The sequence below is a fragment of the Sus scrofa genome, chromosome 4, assembly GCF_054392235.1.
Source record: "Sus scrofa isolate SSC_HxYL_T2T_F1_AM1 chromosome 4, Sscrofa_HxYL_maternal_Yorkshire_Landrace_v2.0, whole genome shotgun sequence".
NCBI lineage: Eukaryota > Metazoa > Chordata > Mammalia > Artiodactyla > Suidae > Sus > Sus scrofa.
Genome location: NC_139386.1, coordinates 93,033,946 through 93,048,682, shown reverse-complemented (window position 1 = coordinate 93,048,682; position 14,737 = coordinate 93,033,946). Strand labels below are relative to the sequence as shown.

The 14,737-nt window shown below is 36.8% G+C and overlaps 1 protein-coding gene and 1 pseudogene across 8 annotated transcripts in view; both read left to right on the top strand.

The window, feature by feature from the left end:
* The window catches only part of ATF6 (activating transcription factor 6), a 212,709-nt gene that overhangs the window by 108,195 nt on the left and 89,777 nt on the right, over positions 1–14,737 (top strand). The window lies entirely within an intron of this gene.
* Positions 9,085–14,230, top strand: LOC100154887 (proteasome activator complex subunit 3 pseudogene; annotated as a pseudogene). The gene has a single exon (XR_014843961.1). The product of XR_014843961.1 is annotated as a proteasome activator complex subunit 3 pseudogene (transcript).

Below are 14,737 nucleotides of genomic sequence, written 5' to 3'. Positions count from 1 at the left end.
CAGCAATTCAGAATCCAAGCCACGTCTGCAGCCTACACCATAGCTCATGGCAATGCCAGATCCTTAACCCACTGAGCAAGGCCAGAGATCGAACCCGTGTCCTCATGTGTGCTAGTCAGATTCGTTTCTGCTGAGCCACGACGGGAACTCCTATATACCTTCTTTGGTAAAGTGTCTCTTCAAATCTTTTACCCATTTTTAATTGAGTTGTAATCATTTTCTAATAACTGAACTGAGAGTTTATAAATATTCTAGATAGTAATCCTTCATCAGATACATGATTTGGATATATTTTCTTTTTTATCTTTTCTTTTTGTTTTTTAGGGCCTTTCCCATGGCACATGGAGGTTGCCAGGCTAGGGGTCCAATCAGAGCTACGGCTGCTGGTCCTTGCCACAGCCACAGCAACGCAGGATCTGAGCCAAGTCTGCAGCCTACACCACAGCTCACGGCAACGCCGGATCCTTAACCCACTGAGCAAGGCCAGAGATTGAACCCGCAACCTCATGGTTCCTAGTTGGATTCGTTTCTGCTGTACTACAACGGGATCTCCAGATATATTTTCTTTCAGTCTATCACTTGTCTTTCAATTCCTTATCAGTGTTTTTAAAAGAGCAGAAATCTTAATTTCAATGAAGTCCAATCTATCATCTTTTTCTTTTATGGATCGTGTTTTTATTGTCTTAAGAAATTTTTTCCTAACCTAGAGTCACAAAGATTTTCTCAAGTTTTCTTCTAACAGTTTTACAGTTTTAGGTTTTACATGTATGTCTATGATTTGTTTTAAGTTAGTGTTGTATATGGTAGAGGGATGGATCAAAGATCATTTTTTTTTGCATATGGATATCTAGTATTATGTCATATTCAATAGTGTTCTCATCCTGTAGCTTTTTTTCTTCTACATTTATTCAGATGTAATTGACATATAGCACTGTATAAGGTGTACAGCATAATGATTTGACTTAAACACATCATGAAATTATTATCATGTTTGTTGAATATCCATTATGTTATATAGACAGAAAATTTTAAAGTAGAAAAAACATTTTTCCTTGTGTCCAATAGCTTTTAATGTAAGAATTAAAGCAAAGCCAAGCTTAAAAGGGTGTATTAGGCTGTCAGTTTTCTTTGCGTTATCCTTAAAAATTTCTTGATAGCTTGTTGTACATTTTGCTGGAACTCCTTAAAACAGTATCCTATGATTGAAGTTCTTTAGCTTCAAATTTCCTATCTATACTTAACCAATGAAATGTTTATATTCTCTTTGGAAACATAACATATGCTGTTAGATAACTATAGCAAAAGTATAATGGGTAGCAGAATATATTGCCAAACCAAGATTCTGGAGACCAGATAAAATAAAAACATACCATGTGCCTATATAGCTTATAGTGCAAAGAAATACACAGAAAAGTAAGTGAAAGAGAAACTAAAAATAAATTTCTTAAAAGAAATATTACTTTTTGTCTAATCTACTAGTGTTCTCCTTTTGTGTGTATGTGTGTGTGTGAAAGGAAGCTATAGCATTAGATCCTAGAATTTTTTAAGTATATACATACACACACACACAAATATACATATATAATGTGTGTATGAATGTTTATGTGTAGGAGTGTGTATACACATAAACATATACATATTTTAGGCATTGGCTTAAAGAATAGAAAAATAACAGAGGTATAGATAGTTTATCCTGTAGCATTTTGCAGCTTATTCAGAAATGGGAAGAAAGTTTTTCCATTCAGCTATGAGTCATTACTTTTTAGTTTAGTGGAGAAAAAAACTTTGGGGGAGGGGCGAAACGGCATTTAAAAATTTTTTATTTTATTTTACTAGGATATAGTTGATTTACAGTGTTTTGTCAATTTCTACGGTACAACGTAGTGATCCAGCCATACATATATATACACACTTTTTCTCATATTATCTTCCATCATGTTTTATCCCAAGAGATCAGATATAGTTCCCTGTGCTGTACAGTAGGACCTCATTGCTTAGCCATTCTAAATGTAATAGTTTGCATCTACCAATCCCAAACTCTCCATCCATTCCCACTTCCTTCCGCTGCCTTGGCATCCACAAGTCTGTTCTCCATGTCTGTATGTCTGTTTCTATTCTGTGGATAGATTCATTTATGCCATATTTGGGATTTCACATATAAGTGATATCATATGCTACTTGGCTTTTTCTTCCTGACTTCATTTAATATGAGAATCTCTAGTTGCATCTGTATTGCTGCAAATAATTGTTTTTTTCTTTTTTATGGCTGAGTAGTATTTCATTGTGTGTATGTACCATACATTCTTAATCCATCCATTGATGGATATTTAGGTTGTTTCCATGTTTTGGCTATTGTAACTAGTGCTATGAACGTATAGGTGCATGCATCTTTTTGAATTGTAGTTTTGTCCAGATATGTGCCCAGGAGTGGGATGGCTAGATCATTTGGCAGCTCTATATTTAGTTTTCTGAGAAAATTCCATTCCGTTTTCCATAGTGGTTGTACCAATTCACATTCCCACCAACAGTGTAGGAGAGTTCCTTTTTCTCCACATCCTCTCCAGCATTTGTTGTTTGTAGACTTATTAATGATAGCCATTCTGACTGGTGTGAGGTGGTACCTCGTTGTAGTTTTGATTTGCATTTCTCTAAAAATTAGTGATGTTGAGTATTTTTTCATGTGCATGCTGGCCGTCTGTGTCTTCTTTGGAGAAATGTCTATTCAAGTCTTCTGCCCACTTTTCGATTGGGTTGTTTTCATTGTTGTTGTTGAGTTGTCTGAATTGTTTGTGTATTTTGGTGTTTGCAACTATTTTCTCTCATTCTGTAGGTTGCCTTTTCTTTCTTTTTTCTTTTTCTTTTTTTTTTTTTTTTTTTTTTTTTTTGGTTTCCTTTGCTGTGCAAAAGCTTATAAGTTTGATTAGGTCCTATTTATTTATTTTTGTTTTTATTTCTATTGTTTTGTGAGACTGACCTGAGAAAACATTTGTCTGTTCAATGTCAGAGAATGTTTTGCCTATGTTCTCTTCTAGGAGTTACAGTGTCTTGTCCTATGTTTAAGTCTTCAAGGCATTTTGAGTTTATTTTTGTGCATAGTGTGAAGGGGTCTGTGTTCTAGTTTCATTAATTTACTTGCAGCTGTCCAGTTTTCCCAGTGCCACTTGCTGAAGAGACTTTTTCCCATTTTATATTCTTGCCTCCTTTGTCAAAGATAATTGACTATAGCTGTCTGCGTTTACTTCTCTGTTCTGTATTCTGTTCCATTGGCCTGTATGTATGTCTGTTTTTGTACCAGTACTTGATTACTGTAGCTTTGTAATATTGTCTGAAGTCTGGGAGAGTTATGCCTCCTGCTTTGTTATAAAGATTCATTTTAATGCCATTATCATCTATCAACAGACAGGAAATTAGCACATTTGGAAATAGTATGAAATTGGCAAGATTTTACAGCAGCATCTTTTACATTACTATCCATTACCTAGTTAGGTTTTTTTTTTTTTTTTTTTTTTTAAAGGGTGCGGGTGCCGGCGTGTGAAAGTTCCCTGCCAGGGGTCAAATTGGATCTATAGCTGCTGGCCTATGCCACAGCCATTGCAGTGCCAGATCTGAGCTGTGTCTGCAGCTTATACCATAACTTGCAGCAATGCCAGGTCCTTAACCCACTGGGCCAGATTCTTAACCCACTGAACAGGGCCAGGGATCAAGCTCTCATTCTCGTGAATACTAGGCGGGTTTGTCACTACTGAGCCGCAATGGGAGCTCCCTATCTAATTAGATTTTTGAAGGCTTTATTTAGATAATTTAAACCTACCTTTGTGCCATTTAGGAGTAAAGAGAATCATAAATTTGAAAGAAGGAGATCTTCAAAAAAAAAAGAATCTCTCTCAGTAATCTATAACCTCTTACAGTAGCCTTAGCCTTTAAAAAAGTGATTTTAGAGTGATTTCTTAAATTAAATCTGTTTCAGTTTTCACTTCATGTGATGTCTATAGAAACTAGATACATACAGAGAACTAAGTAACAGAAGACACTGGGTTTTCTGCTGGTTTCAGGGTTTCTTCAAATTGACTAAAATACATTCATTTTGATGGTTTTAGTGCCATCAGCTGATAACTGAAAAGAATCTTATAGTCTTTAATTTGACCTTTCCATATATGACTGATATGTTATACATATGATAAGTCATCTAAAAGGTATAATAAACATTTTCATTTGTAGCATAAAGCCAGTCTTGTTTTCCTGTAAGTATTACTAACATACACAGAATCATATATACATTTTAAAACAATTACATCAGCATAGATTTAGTGTTATTAACAGATGTTATTGCACAAAGTTCCAATTCTGTTGCTCATTTTTAGATGAAGTCTGTTATCTGACATTTTTATGTGTAATGGAAGTTCATAGGTTATTAAATAGATCAAAAATTAATGATGAAGTAATTTGAACTCAGATTATGAAACAGTTCAAGTCTGTTCTGGTGAAGCAATTTTATTTAAGATTGTGGCTTTGGGATCAGCTTTTTAGCTGTAAAGTTTATCTTGTTTTTTAGTAAAATATTTAAGTATATATAATACTTTGCCATGCAAAAAGAGGTGATCAACCTAATTTCTGTGCATGCATGATTGCTGGGTTTTTTGAAAATTTATCCCCCTAGGATTATTTTATTTGTGTTTAGCTTAGGTCAAGGAGAATATAGTATCTCCTTAAGCAAAACACTTAATAGAACCAAAACAAGTCCAGACTCAATTGTTTTTATTTGTACTGTTTTGATTTTACTGAAATTTGGTGTAGTTGACCTGAGTTGAAAATAGGAACCTAAGGAGGCATATTTTCCGTCTGTCAAAAAGTGAATCTTAATTTCATTTTGAAGCAAAAGCTCATGTTTTAAGAAGCTGAGTGGCAGTGATAAATACCAAAATCCAAATTTTTTTAAACAAGTAGTGCTCCTTTTGTTGTTCTTTAAGAGAAAACATAAATATGAGATATCTTCATAACATAAAATGTTTTTTCCTTCAGACTTTAAATAATTGATTTTATTAATCAAAAAACTTGGAGTTCCCATTGTGGCTCAGTGGGTTAAGGAATCTGACATAGTGTCCATTAGGATTTGGGTTCAATCCCTGGCCTTGCTCAGTGAGTTAAGGATCTGCCACAAGCTGTGGTGTAGGTTACAGATTCAGCTGAAATCCCACATTGCTGTGGCTGTGTTGTAGGCCGGCAGCAGCAGCTCTGATTTGACCCCTAGCTGGGGAACGTCCATATTCTGCAGGTGTGGCTGTAAAAAGAAGAAAAACAACTTTACTCATCCTAAGTTGTGACTGTCTGTTTTAATAATTGCTTTATTTTTATCATTAAAAAAGTTTTTCCAAATGCAGTTATCCTCAAAGAATTATTTAATCAAGATATTTAAACAATTTTACTGCCATTCATGCAACAAAATATTTATTAGCCATTATGTTCCAGGCTGTTCTCACTGCAAAGAATCCGATAGACAAAATAAATCGTGTTTGCTTTTATATTCTAGAGACATGCACAACAGCTATACAAGTAAATACGTAATAGAATTCCAGTTTGTGATAAGAGCTGAGAAGGAAAGTCAAAGTGAGAGGAAAGAGTAATTATAAATTAACTTAGAGAAAATACATTTTTTTCAGATTGAAGCATGTAAATTCTTTGGGCTTTTTTATTTTTTATTTATTTATTTTTTGCTATTTCTTTGGGCATTCTTTGGGCTTTTTTATTTTTTATTTATTTATTTTTTGCTATTTCTTTGGGCCGCTTCTGTGGCATATGGAGGTTCCCAGGCTAGGGGTCAAATCAGAGCTGTAGCAGCCGGCCTATGCCAGAGCCACAGCAACGCGGGCGATCCGAGCCGCATCTGCAACCTACACCACAGCTCACGGCAACGCCGGATCGTTAACCCACTGAGCAAGGGCAGGGACCGAACCCGCAACCTCTTGGTTCCTAGTCGGGTTTGTTAACCACTGCGCCACGATGGGAACTCCTGAATTTTTTTTTTTTTTTTTTTATTGTGGCCTTTTTTAAAAAAATTGTTTTTGACCGTTTTTGCTGGTGAAAATTTATTTAGATAAATTAGAAACTCGTTGTGCATATTTTGTCTACTAATCAAAAAATTTATTCCTAGCTAGTGAATTTAGCATTTTATAAATGGAAGTGTCTAGGAGGAATAAAATCTTCAGTTAACCACTACTTTACTTTTAGCAGTAAAGTCTGCAGCTCATGAAATTTTAATTCTGGAGTGGGTTCAGCTTGCACCAGCCCCTGGGGAGCCTGTTGATACAGCCCTGAGTTACAGATTATTATTCAGCTATAGAAGTTTTATGCTTAGGCATTTTCTTACATCTTCTTCTCTCAGTCGGTGAAATCTTGTATTTTTGCCAAATAAAACAAATCTCATACTAATAAGAAGCTATAAATAAACAGTAGGAGCATGAGTCAGAGCTAGCACCACCCTTATTCCTTGCATGTGTACCTCTCTAGTACTTCCCAGTATGTTCATTTTGCACAAACATGTAGTAATGGGTAACTACTGTTCTACAGACCAACCCAAAGTTATTTAAGTGAGGGCTTTTTTTAAGAATTAAGCAATACTGTGACTGGTAGAATTCTGGCATATTACCAGAGTGAAATCTGCATGCTGTTGATGGGAGAAAAAGAGAAATATATTTCTGACTTTTTCTGTAAATCCCTGATGAGTTCAGCACAGAAGATTGCTGTTGGATTGATTTTTTCATGATGTACCATAGCGTAGTTCAGCAATTTTTCAGGGGGAAAAGAGAAAGATCAGTTGCTTGAGAGTCCCATCTCTTCTGCAAGTCAGGTCCTGTCTAATAAATTTTATCCTATTTCCTTCCTTAATTTATTTACTTATTCAGTAAATATTTACAGAACATTTACTGTTACCAGGCACTCTGCTACCATAGAGCATATAAAAATGAAAATCTAAAATCCTTGTCCTCCAGGAATTTATTATAGTGGGGAAAAGTGACTTGTAAATTCAAAATTACAGCACTGTGATAGGAACTATAAAAGAGATACATGCAGAATACTTTGAGATTATAAATAAAACTACTACTATTTATGAAGAATTTACTGTCCTAAATGTTCTTTATAAGTCATTTCATTTAATCCTTTCAACAGCTTTATGAGATGGATATTATACTATTTAACTTGTGCCAGGAGCACTGACTTCATCTAGGAAGGGAGAAGGTGGTATCAGGAAAGGGTTTTTTCAGAACACAGTTCATGAGTTGATTATAGCAGGATAAATGAGTAGGGTAGAGAGTAGTAGGATGATGCATTGTGGCATTTTACACAGAGAAAAGGGTGAATAGTAAAAGCCCAGGATGTGTGAGAGAACTGTTGTTGGAATATAGAGTAGGTTCTGGGAAATAAAAGCTGGCAGGATCTGGATCCTAAAGGGATCTGATGGCTATGCTTAAGAATCTTGGTCCTTACACTTTAGAAGATAGAAATATGATCAGACATGCATTTCAGGGAGATAACTTCGGAATTGTTTGCACATGGCATTAGAAGAGGGTTTTTACTTTTAAAGGAAGTAATGTCTTTTTTTTTTTTTAACGAAGATTCTGTGTAGCTTTTTTTTTTTTTTTTTTTTTTAATTTTATTGGGGTATAGTTGACTGACCATGCTGTATTAGTTTCAGGTGTACAGCAAAGTGAATATATATATATGTGTGTGTGTGTATATATATATCCATTTTTAATATAGTTTTATATATATATATATATATCTCCATTCTTTTTTCCCATATAGGTTACTGCAGAGCATTGAGTAGACCTCCCTGTGCTATACAGTAGGTCCTTGTTAGATATCTGTTTTATATATATAGTAGTGTGTATATGTTAATCACATCCCCTACTTTATTCCCCGCCCCCATGGTTTCCCCTTTGGTAACTGTAAGTTTGAATTTGAAATCTGTGTGTTTGTTTCTGTTTTTAGAGGAAATAAAATATATTTAAAATATAAGAAGCTATAATGTCTTTTAAAGGAAGAAATTCTCCACCTGCATTGATTTATGTTTATTAAGTACATATAAACATAAAATTCCAAACATCTATTTTTAGTTTACAACTACAAAACCAAAATACTATAATTATATAATATAAATGTAAATATTATATAATAAAATGTAAATTAAATAGAAATTATAAAGATAAAATTCAAATTGACATGAATTTATGTAGTAGATCATGCTTTTATGAAAGTCTACTGACAAGTGAAGGTGAAACTGATTCTCATGGTGCAAGTCCTTCCAATTTTTAATTAAACATTTCCATATTATTGAGTACTCTGTGATTAATTGTCCTTCTAGTTTTCTCTCTTTTAACTTCTAAGTAAACCTTAGTTCTATCTAATTAACTGTTTGGGAGAAGGGAAAAAAGGAAAATCATCCCCATAGGCTCCTTTCGCATCAGTCCCCAAGGCAGATTTACTTGATGCTATCATAATCATAAAAATGTAATTGTTGGCCCCCAGATTGCATGGCAGTTGTGACCCAGAATTTGTTTATATCAATTAATTTTTCATCAAAATGAAGACACACAAATAATTACAGGAACCAATAGACTCTGACTTGAGAAATACTGAACTAGAAGATTCATTGTTCATCTAGTACATTATTCATACAAGGATTTTGTAAACAAGGAAGCTGTCAGTGACTTGGGTGGAGAGTCATTGGCCAAAAGCATCTTAAAAAGTCAAGAATCTAGGACCCAGAGATCAGTGGATTTTTGTTAAAATCAATGATCTTAAGGACCTGTAAGAGTAGACATCATTGTTTCCAAACTATCCCAATTATGTAATTTGTAAGATAAAATAATATGAACTTGATGAAGACATGACTATTGCCTGAAGGAGTTCTCTTCAGATTTCTAGCACTTTTCAGCCAAGGTAGCCAGTAAAAACTTTGTGCTTTCTTCATCTATGCGCTCTGCAATATGTCCTCTAAATATTTAGGATCTCAGAAATTAAAGCCAGTGTTTTTATTTTTTGTCTTTTTTGGGCTGTACCCACAGCATATGGAGGTTCCCAGGCTAGGGGTCGGATCAGGAGCATAGCCACTGGCCAATGCCACAGCCACAGCAACTCAGGATCCAAGTCAGGTCTGCAACCTACACCACAGCTCATGGCAACACCGGATCCTTTAACCCACTGAGCAAGGCCAGGGATTGAACTTGTGTCCTCATGGGTGCTAGTCATATTCATTTCTGCTGAGCCACTATGGGAACTACCAGTGTTTTTATTTTATTTTTTTCAAGTCAGTGTTTTTAAATACTTTTATATTCAACTGTATTTACAATTGTAAATTGTAATTGTAGTACAATTAGTCATCACTATTAAATAATAAGATAGTGAACAAGAAAATTTTATCTTGGTTGGTTTGTCCAGATACAGATCTGCTCTATTTCAAACAGTAAAAGGGAGATTTTAGAATGTTGATATAGAGCCTCTCCCTCAATAATACCTAACATTTATTGAGCAGTTACCATGTTGGAGTCCCTATATTAAACTCTTCGCATGTATTAACTAACTTAATCCTGAAAACAGCTTTTATAGCTAAATATTATAATGCTCATTTTATAGATGAAAAAAAATGAAGCACAGAAAAGTTAGATAATTTAGCCAGGTCACATGGGTACTAAGTAGCAAAGCTAGGATTTGAACATGATTAACTTCATAACTACCCACAATGCTTTGTTGCCACTCCTTTTTAAAGGCATGCACATGTTAGATGTGGAGACTGACTCTGGAGATGTTGAAGTGGCAATTAGAACTGACAAAAGGGTACTTTATGAGTGCCTCTACATTGTTTAGTTCGGTACCCTTACTTGGCAGCAGTCTAGAAGGAGGAGGAATGAAGAAGATGTGATTAATTTGTCAGCCAAAGAAACTGCTCACTTATGGGTATTCATAGGAGGTAAATGAAATCATTTGGTCTGGATAACATAAGATCCATTGCAACCCAGAGATGATGAATTTTATAAATATAAGGGAATAAATGTTACCATTTACTGGAGTCTTAAGATTATCTAGATCTGGCCCCATTGATTATATTTCTTCCAACTTTTATAGACAGAGAAATCAGTGGGGGAAAAAATTTATTTTGAAGGATTAAATTCCAATCTATATCTCAAGGTTACAGGTATCTCCAATAATTGACATAATAGCAGTCGCTTAGAATAGTTCTATAAATGAAACTTAATACATAGGACTGCGGGGCACAGTTTCAGAGTTGTAAAGTATTTAAAGGATAAGTCAATCCATAAATCTGAGTGGTATTCCTAAAAGAAAAGTGAGCTTTCTGTTATTGGCATCGGTTCATGATGAACCCTGCTGGTCTGTGGAGAAAGGAGAAACTGATCTAAACAAGACAATACTCTACACAGCTGTTCATGGCTCTCCTCCATCTGCTAGCACTCAGTGTTCATTTCATGGGTCAAATCAAGGCATGCAAGTGCATTGAATAATTTTTAAAAACCAACCGTGATTGCTGATGGTTGATGGGGGAAGAAAAAACAGGAGCTATTACCTTCCTACCAACTACTCTCATTAATAAGGACAGGAAACATTACAAATAAATAAAATTTTTACATCACACCATAAAAAAGAGAAGCTGAATGCCCCAAAGGATTTTATATTTTATCATTAGACAACTAAAGATATAATTTCATATAAACGGCTACATTAATCACTGTCATAATGTAAGTAGAACGAAACTTTTCTACTTCTTTAAAAGAGCAACTAGAAATGTTTTCTCTTTGAAAACAGTAACCATTTGTTAAACTATATATTGAGGATGTTTTTAATGTAAAAGGGAATTTCCGTACTGGCTCCATCATAATTTTTTACAGCCAAAGTTATGAAGAAAATCAAGATATGGGAAATTGTGGTCATGTTTCAGGACTTGCTTTTTCTTTTCTGTTTGATACTACTATCTAAATTCCTATAATTTGGATGTAAATGTGTGTATGTAAAAATGTATATATTTCTAATTCACCTCTTAGAAGAATATAAATTGAAATTCTTTAAGCCAAGAACAATGACATTAAATTAGTATTAAATTTTTCTTTTTCTCATCTCTCTACATCTAAAATTATCACCACTTACTATTAATTTTACTTCCTAAGATATTCTTGATGCTTCTCTTCAACCCCATCGCCACTTTAAACGAGGCATACTTTCTCATTTGGATTATGGCACAGTCTCTCTTCTTCAAATCCACCTCCACAATCTGTGTCTGTTTTTTTGCTTCCTGAACGTCCTTCACTGGCTTTTATTAAATTCAAGTTCCTCAAGCATGGCACCAAGGCCCTGCCTCCATGTGCTTGTCCTTGCTTATCATTTCCTGCTACTTTCCTTCTATCTTAAGATCCAACTTACCAGTAGTTCCCCAGTACCTTCCTCACATACATATATACCCTTACCACCCCTCCACTCGCACCTTTGAACATATAATTCCTGTCATCACATCCTTCTTTGTCACATTTTTGTGAGACTTGAATTGATCTGAACACAGAAACCATCTTTAAAGTTTTCCTGACTGGGACCGAATGTAGTTGATTTGAATACAACTTCATTGCTAGTTTATTAGTATAGGTATCTTAATATCTTACATGTGTAGTCGAAGCTGTGCTGCGTTCCCCAGATCCCTCCTCAGAACTAAAGTTTTTATTTCTCACCTGCAAGGAGTCCTGCTGCCAAAGAGCCCTCTTCAGGAACTGCCTTGACTCCACCTCAGGACAACTCTGAAGGGCATTTCTCAATTCTCCATGGGGTCAGTTGAGGCCTTGAGATTTTATCAAAGTCCAGCTTCTTCCTATTTGTCTCTACCTTTCTACAGGTTCTTATCTTAAGAACATACCTCTGGAGTTCCCATTGTCTCAGCAGAGGCTTGGGTCACTGCTGTGGCATGGATTCAGTCCCTGGCCCAGGAACTTCCACATGCCGTGAGCATTGCCGAAACATACAAACAAAACCCCTCAAAAACATACCCTTAATAAAGTTTCTATAAGCAACTGCTTTGCTTGCTGGAGCACTCAACCTGTAACAACATGTTTGTCTTATTGAGGCTTTCCTTTTAGTTCTAGATTTTGTGAAGCTATAGCTAGCTAAAAATCTTACTAAGTCAAGAACGTTTCATCTCCAGGTCTATCCATATTGCTGCAAATGGAAATATTTCTCCACATGCTTTAGCATTCGCATTCTCTATACACACGTACAGTTTTTCTGAACCATCTGAGAATAGGTTAAATATATCATGTCACTTTGTCCTATAATACTGTAGTGTGTACTTCCTAAAAATAAGAATATTAACCTCTGTAACCGTACATTTATCAAATTCAGGAAATTTGACTTTGTTACGTTAATCCAAGGTCCAGATTCAATTGTTAATTATTTTCAAAAAGATGAGTTTTAAGATGAGTCATATAACTTAGCGTGTAATTTAAATTAAACGTTGTATGAAATAAGCCATAGACGATCTCAGAAGTTTACTAACTTGATTAAAATACAGTAGTGAAGTGAATTAACCCCTGGCTTTCTAAGGGAAAAGCATGGATAGGTCCAGGTTGCCTATAAATGTGTGACCAAAGCTTTCCAGATGTGAGCCTTCCTCTGGAGGGCCCATTTCCTGAAGTGCCTTTCAAAAGAGATTGTATTCTGGATGCAGAGATTGTAGATTTTCTTGAATTCAGATGTAAAGTACACAGATTTGTCATTGCCTGGTGTTCACAGCTTAACTGGCTTCCCACTCTCCTGGCTGGTAGGTAGGGGTAGGACTGCTTGTATATCTGGACCAGGCTGGGGACCCCCTGACACGTGGTCTGTGCTCTAGCGGCCTGGCATCTGGAGCCTGTGCTGGTCTCAGGAAGGCGGGCTGCCTGCCAGGGTGTGGTCGGGAGGGCGTGGTCAGCTAGCTGCTCCTGCTTCTGCTGCGCGTGGGTCGCCCGGACCCCCAGACGTCATTTCACCCTGAGGACCTGGTCTGTTGGGAGTTGGCGGTGGCGGCGGAAGCTCAAAGCCAGCCTGCCGAGGAAGGAGAAACTCTGGCTGTGTCTGCCCCAGTACCTGACGCCCCTGGAAGTCATGGCTTCCTCGCTGAAGCTAGAGCAGGACGTGCAGGGGAAAGTAGATTCATTTCGGGCCCGCATCGCTCAGGAGGCCGAGGATCTGGTGTCCACCTTCTTCCCTCAGAAGCTGTCGGAGCTGGATAGTCAGGTTCAGGAGCTCCGCCTGCAAGACCTGTCCAGGATCCGTTCGGTGCCAGCACCAGAAACCACCGTCTCCCCAGACACTGTGGGGGATGGGCCCAACCGGAGTCCACAGCCTCTGCAGACGCAGCCCTCCATCAGAGTACCAGCACTGCCAGGTGGCGAGGGCCAGCTCCTGCGAAGCAACCAGCATCTGGTGGAGCTGATTGAGCGGGTAAAACCTGAGATCGAGCTGCTGAGAGAGAAATGCAACACTGTACGGATGTGGGTGCAGCTGCTCATTCCAAAGGTGGAGGACGGCAACAACTTCGGAGTGTCTATCCAAGAAGACACCGTGGACCAGCTGTGGACAGTGGAGAGCACAGCAGCCTCGTATCTACGCCGCTTCTCCACCTACTACAACACCCGGGCCAAGTTGGTATCCAAGATAGTGAAATACCCCCAGGTGGAAGATTATCGTCGCACTGTAGCTGAGGTCGATGAGAACGAGTACCTGAGTGTGCGCCAGATCCTACTGCATGTACGGAACCAGTATGCCACCTTGCATGATGTAATTCTCAAAAACATCGAGAAGATCAAGACCCCTCGGAGCACCAACACTGACAACCTATACTGAGGACCTTTCTTCACCCCACTTTTCTTCAGGAGTTGGCCCAGCTGTTCAGGCAGCTAGAAGGCTGGTTATTAATAACTACAGGTGTGCGTTCCTCTTTAGTGTGGGTTTCATACAGCTCATCCTCATACTGAATACTCTTATGGTGTAATTTTTATTTGATTTTTCTTTCTGGGAGAGAATGGGAACAAACCACCTGGTAGAAGGTGGTAAGGTTGGCCAAGGAGAAAGGACTGCCATTTGAAAAAGCAGCTTTGTAGATGAATGTTGGCCAATTTATGGAATTGGTGGCACTGAATGATTTCAAAGGCTACTAAAAACCCCTAATGTTTAAAAGAAAATTAAATGAAGCTTTTCCTAAGGCTCTGCTCTACGTTACTTTGTTCAAACCTCCGCAATGCTCCTTTTACACCATCATTTGTCTTTTTGCAAGAAAAGGAGTTTAAAGGGAAGTGTTAAGGTTATAACACTTAAGGTTGTAAGCTTCTAATTTAGCAGATCAAAATAAAACCTGGTTTTAACTTTTTTTTTTTTTTTTGGTGGCTTAAGTGTGCTGATCTGAACTTTAATTTTCAGATGTATAGTTTCCCTCTTCCTTAGCTAGACTCATACCCTTGATATTTTTCAACTCTGATGTATAAGAAAAATGAGCATAAGAAAAATGAGCATGTAAAGAGTAATAGATCTTAATTGTTCTAAAGAAATGGACATTTGTATCTCCCTTATAAATCTGTGAAAACGGCTTTCTTGAACAACATTCTACCATCTCAGCATCTTCTACTTTCTTTTTATACACAATTTAGAATATATTCTATGTATCCATTTATCTCTTAAGTCCTTCAAGCTTTATATCACATTTTCTTTTCTC